The following is a 12,798-nucleotide window of genomic DNA, read 5'->3' on the forward strand; positions in this document are numbered from 1 at the left end:
AACTGCATCATTTTAAACTTAAAGTTGAGTGCTTTTCTCTTCCATGTTGAGAATATCATTCTGAGGTGTTTTTCTAGTAATTATCATGCAGGGGGGGGGCATCGCTCTCTCAAGTATCAATATTTATCTACCATTCTACATTATGTTAAATTGTACGAGAAAACTTGAAATGAGCGTTCTAACAAAAATAAAGAGACTTTCCATTTATTTGCATCCTAATAAAGTGAAGTAAGCTCGTAAAAAGAACAAAATATTATTCTCATATCGGATGTTAAAAGATTGCATTTTTCAAAATGTAGACATCTAAAGAAAAAAAACGGAAAGTAAAAATTTATTTAAAGTTAATCATTCTTGTTAGCATCGCGAAAAATCAAACCCATATAGTTTTCTACCAAAATAAGTTAAACATTGCACGCACCACACCACACCGTAAAAATGAAAATATTGATAAGCTGCTAAAATGATGAGAATATTTTCTAATCAAGTAGGTTGAACGCCAGATGCTAAGATGCTAAGTGGCGATAATTTTCAAGTTTGTAAAACCCTCCCCCCCCCCCCCCCCCCCGCTTACTATCCATTTGCAGTTCTAAGTTCATTTCGCCAATATATATAATTATTATTATTGTTTATTAAATCATGAGCAGGGAGAAAAGTGCTTACCAATGCTTTTTCAGAAAAGTTTACAACACCGCTGCTAATTAGCTGTGATAAAACAAACAAACAAAATTACTTAAACCAAACATTTTCATCTGTTAATTTCTTTCCAAGAAACAAACAACAATCATTTTGGCAGTAGCAATTATTTATCGCTTGCTGGAGCATCACAAGAGTGCCAATATATATATATATATATATATATATATGTGGTGCCGACTCTGGTACACCCTGGTACACTTGCACAGCCCTTCATACAATTTAGCTTTCTTGTATGTAAAACTCGCCAAGAGATGACGACGTAGAGTCCGGCGACAAAACGAACAGCGCCAAGGGCGGTAAAACTTTTTGATTAGAGATTAACTTTGAGGAGACGAAAGACGTAAGACGTTTGTAAAGACGAGCAGCAAGACGGCTGCACTTCTGCATTGTAATCATTTTTGTAAATATTAGTTATGTGTAGTTTAGTTATCATTAAATGTTTAGTAGCTAAAACTATGTCATCAATGAGTAGTTTTATAAGTGAATACAAGCATTTTCATAGTTATTACCAGTAGCTCGGCTCCCACAAAAAATTCAGAAGTGGGATTAAGGATCGATATGAGGAACGCCTACACCCAAATTCTTTTGGAGTATAATGTTTGCAAGTATGATTAACCGGAAAACTAATTGATACTGTTTCCGAAAAAAAAAGAGAGAAAGAACTGAGTCAAATGTGACTGTGCCTTGTGAACTATCTTAAATTCTCTGTTGGATTATCTGATTTCAAGCATCCGGAAAAGGGGTGAGTGAATTTATTTTCTTCAAATATGCAGTTGAAAGAGATTAAAAACATTGACTTTGCGCTCAGAAACTTTAAGCGAGAAAAAATAGTGCTTCTCCACCGTTTTATATTTTCTGATAACGGGGATAGTTCCAATAGAAAGCGCTTAAGAAATTTTACGGGATTTGAATACAACCCAGAATCAGATGAATTCAAAAATAAATTAAAAGACATTGAGAAAAATTTTTCTCTTAACGAAATAATAACTATTGCAAATTTTTTGAACATTCCCTTGGAAGGAAATAAATCTGAGTTGGCAAAAAACATTCTCTCCTTTCTGACAGATATTACTGCCCTGGCAACGATCGCGGAACCTTCCCACTCAGAAGATGACTCATTCTCGGATCATCAGCAGTCCGGTCAGAACGAGGAAGTTATTAGTAACGATTTATCAGTTGGAATTGAAAACAAAGTAGCACCGCCGTCTGTAATTAATTATTCTGATTCAGGCAATGTTTTGGCTACGAGCTATCTTTTACATTATTCTGATATTGAACACTCCCTGCCGAAATTTAATGCAGAACCGCATGAGAACATTTCTTCTTGGGTAGAAACTTTTGAAAGTGTTTCTAAGTTATTTAACCTTACTGAAGTTCAAAAATTTATTTTTGCTAAACGCTGTTTTGGAGGAAATGCCGCATTATTTATCAACACCGAACAAAATATTAATTCTTATGAGAAATTAAAGAAAGCGCTAATCAGCGAATATTCCACACAAGTTAATTCGGCTTCGCTTCATAGTTTAATGAGCGAGCGTAAAATGCGACATTCTGAGACTACGCAAGAATATTTTTTAAAGATGAAACAATTGGCTCTTTCTGGACGTATTGATGACATATCTCTTATCAGTTATGTAATAAAGGGAATTCAAGATAAACCGGAAAATAAAACAATTCTTTATGGAGCGCGCGATATAAATGATTTTAAAGAAAAACTCAAAGTATACGAAGTAATGAAAAATGATTTGGCTAGAAATGAGAAACCTTTCGACAGAACCAAGCAAAAAATGTCAAATGATGATCGCTTAAAAAAGAGTGGGTATACTTCCAATTTCAAAAGAGATTTAAACAATAAAAATAAGATACACTATGAACAAAATAATGAGAAGACGCGATATAACACCAACAAGGAAAACTACAGAGAAAAAATTTGTTACAATTGCGGTTTGAAAAACCACATTTCAAAAAATTGTGTACACAAGGATAAGGGGCTTAAATGTTTTCAGTGCGAAAATTTTGGGCACAAAGCTTCTAATTGCCCTAATAAGAAACCAGACGTTGCTCATTTAAATGTTCCAAAGAAGAAAAATTTAAATAAAGAAGTAAAAATTGGTAACTCAGTGGTAAAAAATGCTATTGTCGATTCAGGGTCACAAGCCACATTAATCCGGGAATCAATTTTCAAAAAATTGAATTCTCTTGGTGAGCGATTTCAATTACTTCCTTTAAATACCGTTTTGTCAGGATTCGGTAAATGTCAAGTAAAACCAGTTGGAGTTTTTGAGAGTGATATTCAAATTGACAATTTTAAATGTAAAGCAGATGTAGTTGTGGTGAATAACGAAATAATGGCTTGCGATGTAATTATCGGACTAAATGTTTTGATGCAAGGAATAACAATAATTGATGATAATGGTGTTACGATTCAAGCTAAACCCAAAGATGCAGAACATTATGATGTTTTATCTGTCTTGCCAATTAATGTATGTGTTGAAGAAGTTGAAATGAATATTTCCCCTGATATTCCTCATGATTTAAGATCTAAAGTAAAGACATTGATTTCCAACTATGTGCCTCAAAAAATTAAAACCACTAATGTTGAGTTAAAAATTTTGGTAAAAAATGACGTACCTATATCTCATCATCCCCGTCGGTTGGCATTCTCAGAAAAAATGATCGTCGAAGCTCAGGTTGCCGAATGGTTAAAAGAAGGTGTAGTGGAACCCAGTTCCTCTGAGTATTGCAGTCCAGTGGTTATTGTAAAAAAGAAAGATGGGACACCGCGCGTATGCATTGATTATAGAAAACTAAATAAGGTTATAGTAAAAGATCGATTTCCCCTTCCACTAATTGAAGATATTTTGGATCGACTGCAGGGCTCCAATATTTTTAGTACTATTGACCTCAAAAATGCTTTTTTTCATGTAAATGTAAGTGAAGAGAGCAGAAGGTATACGTCATTTGTAACGCATGAAGGACAATACCAATTTCGCCAAGTCCCTTTCGGATTATGTAACTCTCCGGCGGTCTTTACAAGATATATTAACACTATTTTTCGAGAATTAATTAATAAGGGTATTGTTTTGCCTTATATGGATGATATAATCATTTTGTCTTCCTCTCCCGAAGAAGGTATTGAACGGCTTGAACTGGTCTTAAAAACTGCAAGCGAATACGGACTTGAAGTCAATTTTAAGAAGTCCCATTTCTTGAAAAAACGTATTGACTTCTTAGGACATGTAATCGAGGGTGGAAATATTTTCCCATCTACTTTAAAAACTAAAGCAGTTCTTAATTTTCCAGAGCCGACTAATTTGAAAAAGGTTCAAAGCTTTTTAGGTTTAACAGGATATTTTAGGAAGTTTATCCCGAAATATTCCATAATAGCTAGGCCGTTAAGTGATCTCTTGAAAAAGGATCGAAAATTTCATTTTGGAGTCGAAGAAAAACATGCGTTCAACCAATTAAAAATGTTGTTAGCTGACACACCTGTTTTGGGAATCTACAACCCTAAATTTGAGACTGAACTTCATACGGACGCTAGCCTAGAAGGGTATTCTGCAATTTTAATGCAAAAACCACCGAACGAAAAGAATTTTCATCCGACCTATTTCATGAGTAGAAAAACGACTGATGCCGAAAAGAAATATTCTAGTTATGAACTTGAGGCCCTAGCCGTCATCGAAGGGATAAAGAAGTTCCGTGTTTACCTTTTGGGTATCCATTTCAAAATTGTAACCGATTGCGCCGCGTTTGAGAAAACGTTGTCAAAACGAGACTTATGTACCCGTGTAGCTCGTTGGGCTTTGTTACTACAGGAATTTAATTATGACATTGAACATCGTCCTGGAAGCAAGATGCCACATGTTGACGCTCTCAGCCGCTCCCCTATCGACGTGTTTTGCATTTCAGTCGATAATTTGTTGCCACAGCTGAAATCAGCTCAAGATAAAGATACTGAAATTAAAACTATTAAGGAATTACTTAAAATTTCAGATTATGAAGATTATTGTGATAGAAATGGAATATTATATAAATTTGTTGAAGGTAAAGAATTAGTGGTTGTGCCAGAGAATATGCAAACAGAAATAATAAGAAATGCGCACGAGAAAAGTCACTCAGGTATCAAGTATACTGAAAAGGAAATAGAAGAATATTATTTTATCCCAAAACTAAGACAGAAAATAGAAAAAATAATAGGAAATTGTGTCCATTGTATACTTCTGAACCATAAAAAGGGAAAAAAAGAAGGTCTTTTGCATCCATTGCATAAAGAAGACGTCCCACTGAAAACGTATCATGTTGACCACATTGGACCCTTAGAGAGTACTAACAAAAATTACAAACACATTTTTGTTGTAGTTGACGCCTTTACTAAGTTTGTATGGATCTACCCAACAAAAACAACGACGTCTGCTGAAATCATAGCCAAATTAGAGCTTCAAAAGACTGTATTTGGAAACCCTTCACAAATAATCTCGGATAAAGGACCAGCATTTACTTCTAGCGAATTTGCTGATTACTGCGCAAAAGAAGGCATTAATCATCATTTTATAACGACAGGATTACCAAGAGCAAATGGCCAAGTCGAACGAATTAATCAAACAATTATTGCAATTCTTTCTAAATTGTCCTTGGAAAACCCTACTCAGTGGTACAAGCACACGAATAAACTGCAACAAGCCATTAACTCAACATATCAAAGAAGCATTGATAAAACTCCATTTGAATTACTTTTTGGAACGAAGATGAAGGTTGCAGGACTTGAAAAGCTGAAAGAAATGATTGAAGTTGAATTTCAAGCCAGTTTTGAAGCCCAAAGAGAAGATATGAGAAAACAAGCGAAGGAACAAATTTTTAAAATTCAGGAAGAAAACAAGAAGACATACAATTTACGAAGGAAAAAACCGAAGCCTTACGAAGTTAACGATTTGGTCGCCATCAAAAGAACGCAATTTGGACCTCACCTAAAACTTAAACCGAAGTACCTAGGCCCGTACAGAATAACGAAGGTGAAAGGAGGAAATACGTTTGATGTCATCAAAGAAGGAACTCACGAAGGACCAAACTGCACATCAACATGCGCAGAATTCCTTAAACCATGGAACAACATTTCGGAATGTTAATTAAAAAAAAAAAAAAAGAAGCAAAGAAGTGTAAAAAATAGAAGAAAAGAACACCGACTTTTTGTAACCAACTGTCCATACTTTCAATTTAAAGACGAAAAACGAATACCAAAAGAAGACGAAAAAGATGAGAGAAAACACAAATGACGAAAGAAAGACGAAACAAATGATAAAAGACGAAACGCACGACGACGAAGATATTTTTTTTTAAAGACGAAGACGATATTTTTTAAAGACGAAGACGATATTTTTTAAAGACGAAGACGATATTTTTTAAAGACGAAGACGATATTTTTTAAGACGAAGACGATATTTTTTTTTTAAAGACGAAGACGAATTTTTTTCAAAGACGAGGACGAAGAAAAAATTTTAAAGACGAAATATTTTTAAAGACGGACAGTTTTCATTTGCAGACGAACATTTTTGTGAAGACGAGAAATTTTAAGACGAGCAAATCAAAGACTGAACTTTTGAAGACGAAAAACTTTTGGAACCAATTTAATTTTAGTTTAATTGTTGTTTTGTTTTTGTTTTTTTGCTTACTATATTTTCAGGTTCGCCTGGAGGTCCAGTCGAGTGCAGGACGGCCGAACTTGTGGTGCCGACTCTGGTACACCCTGGTACACTTGCACAGCCCTTCATACAATTTAGCTTTCTTGTATGTAAAACTCGCCAAGAGATGACGACGTAGAGTCCGGCGACAAAACGAACAGCGCCAAGGGCGGTAAAACTTTTTGATTAGAGATTAACTTTGAGGAGACGAAAGACGTAAGACGTTTGTAAAGACGAGCAGCAAGACGGCTGCACTTCTGCATTGTAATCATTTTTGTAAATATTAGTTATGTGTAGTTTAGTTATCATTAAATGTTTAGTAGCTAAAACTATGTCATCAATGAGTAGTTTTATAAGTGAATACAAGCATTTTCATAGTTATTACCAGTAGCTCGGCTCCCACATATATATATATATTTTTTTTTTGCAAAATTAGAAGATTTTAAAAAAAGTTTCCCAAAATTATCGGTTTTATACACGGAAATATGGGATATACGTTATTTTGCTTTTAGATTTGCTCTTTTGATAAACATTCTATGAAAGATCCGTTTTTGTTTATCAGAATTTTGTGAAAGGTCTGTTGTGGTTGATCGGGATTTTGTGAAAGGTCCGTTTTGGTTGATCGGATTTTTGTGAAGGGTCCGTTAAAGGACCCAAATATCCTTTGGCCAGACCCGATACCAAATTAGGATTTTCAACTTTCACCATATTTCTGCGACAATCTATTAAATCTTACAATTAATTACAGTAACACAGAAGTATTTAAAAGTTACTTTCTCTCTTACATAAAAATTAATATTTAAAGCATTATTGTGAGTCACACCTGTCACAGTAACATGCATTCTAAAATTTCCTTCTTTCCTAAGGTTATTCAGCACAAAAAAAAAAAAAAAAAAAAAAATTTAATTTGAATTTTTACCTCTAGAATTCAAATTTTGTTTTCCGCAATCACGAGTGTGTGTGTGTGTGTGTATGTAGGCATGTGTGTTTATGTGCGTGTTGGGGGTATGTGTGTTTATGTGTGTGTGGGGGTATGTGTGTTTGTGTGTAGGGTATGTGTATGTGTGTGTAGGTATGAGTGTGTGGGTAGTTGTGTGTATGAGTGTTTGGTTAATATGGGGAATGTGTATGTGTGTGTAGGCATATGTGTTTGTGTCTGTGTGGAGGCATGAGTGTGAGGGTAGTTGTGTGTAGGTGGCTGTATGTGCAGGTGTCTATGTATGCGTGTTTGTGTATGTATGTGTTTGAGTGTGTGTATGTGTTTGTGTATGTGCGCGTGTGTGTAGCATATGGATGCAACCTGGAGACGGTTTTCGCTACAGGAGCAGCATCGTGAGGCCGGTCGACGGTGATGCTACAGAGGGTGCTGGTGGAAAAATAAAATCATAGGTGTTAGAAACTGAAGTGAAGTGAGGTCCAAGTGAATGATAGATGTGTGCACGAGAAATCGTTAGAACACTGAAAAATAAAATTAAAATCAGTAGGAGTTTAAAAATGGTGCGGTAATGCACAAATGTTTTTGGCTCTGTAGTTTTCTGGTAGTTTAGCAAAATAAATGTCTTTTTTATGAAGAAAAGGTGAACTTCTTGGATTTCAGCACCACGCATTAAGTAATGCAGTCCTGATAAAATAACTCATTGTTAGAATTTGAGTTTGTATTCAACATAATTTTGGCGTCCGTGACAGGACAGGTGCTTGGAACTTGTATAAGAAGATGGATTTAACTACATTGAAAGCTCAGAGAAAAGGACTGAGGGCGTCTTTTACCCTCTGTATGAAAAAAATTGAAGCTGAACTTTTGAAGGAAATTACTGGTTCGGATGAACTTTTAATTTTAAGAAATCAGATTTCTGACAAATTCAAGCGGCTAGATGATTGTCAGAGCATAATATCTGAGCTGTTGTTGAAAGATAAAAATGCCGAGGAGGCTTATTATGAAGATTGTGAAGAAGCAGAAAATTATCGGGACAAGTTTATTCAAATTTGCTCTCTGCTTGATTTAAAATTTGAAAATGTTCAGCGTAATGGTAACATTAGCAAGCGCAACTTTAAGCTTCCGACGATAGAACTTAAAAAGTTTAACGGCGAAGCAAGAGAATTTTTAAATTTTTGGAGCCAATTCAAGAAAATCCATGAGGACAAGGGCATTGATAATGAAGATAAAATGCAATATTTAATTCAATCGATGGAACCTGTTTCGAAGGCAGAAAGATTAGTGCTGAGTTTCCCTGCTACCGGAGAAAATTATAGTAAAGCAATACAGCAGTTAAAGGAAAGATTTGGCCGTGATGATCTGCTGGTGCAAGTATATGTTCGAGATTTATTGAGATTAGTTATGAAAAATGCTGCCGCAGGACGGGGGAAAGCTGATCTTCCATCCCTCTATGACGAATTGGAAGGAAAACTTCGTGCGTTGGAAACTCTTGGACGGACCAAAGAAAAGTATGGAGATTTCTTGACACCTTTGGTTGAGAGCTGTCTGCCGGAAGAAATTTTAGTAACGTGGGAAAGAAGCCGTAACCATGATTTAACCGAAGATAAGAACTGTCGCACTTTAGAGCAGTTAATGAACTTTCTTCGCCAAGAAGTCAATGGAGAAGAAATGGTTCGCCTTGCAAGAGCTGGTTTCGGCGCAAATTCAAATTTGTGCAAACGAGAGCCCACAACTGAGAAGGAAAGCGACCTGCCGACAGCTGCAGCGTTAGTAAGTACTGAGAAAGAAGGTAAGCGATTTCAACGTTGTATTTTTTGTGAAAAAGGTCATTCAAGTAAAAGATGTTTCATTGCAAAAAAGATGACTGTAAATGAAAAACAAAAAATATTGTTAAAAAAGGGGGTTTGTTTTATATGTTTTAATTCAAATCATATTAGTAAATATTGTAATGTAAAAAGAGAGTTAAAATGTAATGGTTGTGGAGAACCTCATTTTTATGTAATGTGTCCAAAGCTGGAAAGCAAAAGTTGTGAAGCTAAGGATGTAGTAGTTTCTAAGTCTGAAAATTCTCTCTCTAACTTTGATAAAACTCAAATTGTATTTTTGCAAACTCTGTGTGTTCGGATTAAATGTAATAATCGAGAAAAAATAATTCGGGCTTTGGCAGATTCTGGTAGTCAAAGTAGTTATGTAAGTCAGAAAGTTTTGTCTGAGCTGAAAGCAACTCCACTTCGTGAAGAAACAGTGATTCACTCGTTATTTGGGGGGAGGGAAACGAACCCAAAACGGCATAAGATATTCACTGTTGAAGTGAGGGGTTTGAAAGGGTCTTTTGCTTGTAGTTTTGAAGCTCTTTCTGAAAGGAAAATTTGTAGTTTTATACCAAAAGTTAGCAATCCTTATATTTTGAATGAATTAAAGAAAAAGAATATTGAAGTTTCTGATTCCCTTTGTAAAATGAAAGAAATTGATCTTTTAATAGGGGCAGATGTTTTAGGAAAATTGCTGACGGGACGTTCAGTAGATTTAGAATCCGGCCTTACTGCCGTAGAAATGAAGCTTGGGTGGACTGTTATGGGTAAGCAGAACACAAATGAGAAAGATGATGTTTTCAGAACATTATCGATGCATGCTAAAAATATTCCTTTGAATGAATTGTGGGAACTTGAAAGTATAGGAAGAACAGATCCCACTTGCAATGTTAATAAGAAAGCATGCATAGGAGAACATTTAGCTGAATTTGAGGATAAATTGAAAATTCTTCCTTGTGGAAGATATGAAGTAGAACTTCCTTGGAAGTATGATTTTTCGAACTTACCAGATAATAAGGATTTAGCCTGGAAAGGGAACGAAAAAATTATTAAGTCAAAATGTAGTAATTTGCTTGAGAATTACCAAAATGTATTCAAAGAATGGGAAAACTTGAATATTATTGAGCGCGTACCAGATTCGGAATTAGAGAATAAGTGCCACTATCTACCACATAAGCCTGTTATAAAAATAGATAGTAAGACCACAAAAGTTCGGCCTGTTTTTGATGCTTCAGCATCCCAGAGAGGTAAGTCTTCTTTGAATGAATGCTTGTTTAAAGGAATGAACCTCATTGAACTAATACCTGATATTGATAGATTGAGGTTGCATCCTATAGGGTTGAGTGTAAGCACTGAAAAGGCATACAGCCTTCCTGAATATGAGATTGCACAGAAGTTGGAAAGTTCTTTCTTTGTGGACAATTGTGTAACAGGGGTTCATAATACCGAAGAAGAAGCGAAGTTCATCGAACAATCGCAACTTATTATGTCAAAGGGATGTTTTAACTTGCGAGGGTTTGAAAGCAATGTAGCTTCTGAAAATGTTACGAAGCATTCAGGGGAAGCGTCTATTTTAGGAATTTTATGGAACTTGGATAATGACCCTCTAAGGTGTAATATAAATATAGAAGCATTGACTTGTGAAACAAAAATTACAAAGCGTTTAATTTTATCTACAGTGCAAGAGATTTTTGATCCTATCGGCTTATTAAGCCCTACTACATTGCTTCCTAAACTGATACTGCAAGATGCTTCGAAGTTAAAACATTCTTGGGATTTAGAACTACCCCCTGATATTGTAAATAAATTTTTGAAATGTTTCAAGGAAATTGCATTGTCAAATAACGTAACTTTGCCATGCTGCATAATAATCAATTCTACAACAGAACTGTATGTATTTGTGGATGCTTCTAAAGAAGCTTACGTGGCGTGCGTCTACGATCGTTCAGTAGTGGAAATTGAAGTTGAAATATATCTCGTTAGGTCTAAAACTAGAGTAGATCCACTAAAATCACTGAGTATTCCTCGGGTAGAGCTTATCGCTTGCTGCATAGGTGCTAGACTTTTGCAAGAAAAATGGAAATTGACTCAGCCTGAGTTGTGGAAACATATTTTTGGAACAATGAATATAGCTGATGTATTGTCGCGAGAATTCAGCCCTAAACAATTCTTTGACTTCAAGCGGTGGGAATTACCGACCTGGCTGAAGTTGGCGCCAGAAAAGTGGCTATTAAGTGAAGTAGATTGGGGACCAGAAGTAGACGCGAAGAGAAAAATATTAGCAATTACCACTATTGATCTGAATCTGGACGCACCGCTTTTGCCTCCAAAGTTGGTTCGTATTGTTAATGAATTACTAAAACGAACTCCTGGCAAATCAGTGTTGAATTATGAAGAGTTGAACGCATTGATATGTGATTGTGAATTAGTAAATAATTCAAGGCCTCTAACATATGTGTCAGAAAACCCTCAGGAGTTGATTCCTCTCACACTTGCAATGTTCCTTATTGAAAACTGTAGTTCGGATGTTACAGATATTGGTCATGTGGATTTGCAAAGTCTAAAAAAGAGAAAAAGATATAGATATAAGCTGTTCAATGATTTAAGACAGCGTTTCAGAAAAGAATATTTAGGCCAATTTATTCAAAAACACAATGAGAGGCCAACCCGAGAGCCAAGAGTTGGCGAAATTATTTTAATTCGCGACGATCATAAAAAACGTATGTTTTGGCCTTTGGCGAAAATTATTAAAATGATTCTTGGGCGAGATAAAAGGGTTCGCGCTGTTAGGCTCAAAACTCAAAATGGGATTTTTGTTCGTCCAGTGGAACGTGTTTACCCATTGGAGATACGTACTGATGATGAGGCGGTTGCAATTTCCGACAAAGCCATGAGTGTGATGGAATCAAATCCTAAGAAAGGTGTTCAGAAGACTTCTGTTGTTAAAAAGTGTTATCCTGATATTGTTCTGGAAAAATATACCAGATCTGGAAGTTGTGTGAAAGTACCAAAAAGACTGGACCTTTTAAATAATGAGTGTTACATGTTTGAGACCCTTCCCAGAGTCTCAAAGGGGGGAGGTATGTTAGAAACTGAAGTGAAGTGAGGTCCAAGTGAATGATAGATGTGTGCACGAGAAATCGTTAGAACACTGAAAAATAAAATTAAAATCAGTAGGAGTTTAAAAATGGTGCGGTAATGCACAAATGTTTTTGGCTCTGTAGTTTTCTGGTAGTTTAGCAAAATAAATGTCTTTTTTATGAAGAAAAGGTGAACTTCTTGGATTTCAGCACCACGCATTAAGTAATGCAGTCCTGATAAAATAACTCATTGTTAGAATTTGAGTTTGTATTCAACATAATTTTGGCTGGCGTCCGTGACAGGTGCGCGTGTGTGTAGCATATGGATGCAACCTGGAGACGGTTTTCGCTACAGGAGCAGCATCGTGAGGCCGGTCGACGGTGATGCTACAGAGGGTGCTGGTGGAAAAATAAAATCATAGGAACGCCAAAAAGTCAAATGAAAGCAATAAGGAATCGTGATTGCTCAAAAAAAAAAAAAAAAAAAAGATTGTCGCAATGTTGCAATTATAGGCTTTCACTTCAATTAACAACTCTAGATATCCTTCAATTAGTATCATTGTCACATTAGATGCTGTGCTATATTGACTGAAATGTGT

The sequence above is a fragment of the Uloborus diversus genome, chromosome 7, assembly GCF_026930045.1.
Source record: "Uloborus diversus isolate 005 chromosome 7, Udiv.v.3.1, whole genome shotgun sequence".
Classification (NCBI taxonomy): Eukaryota; Metazoa; Arthropoda; class Arachnida; order Araneae; family Uloboridae; genus Uloborus; species Uloborus diversus.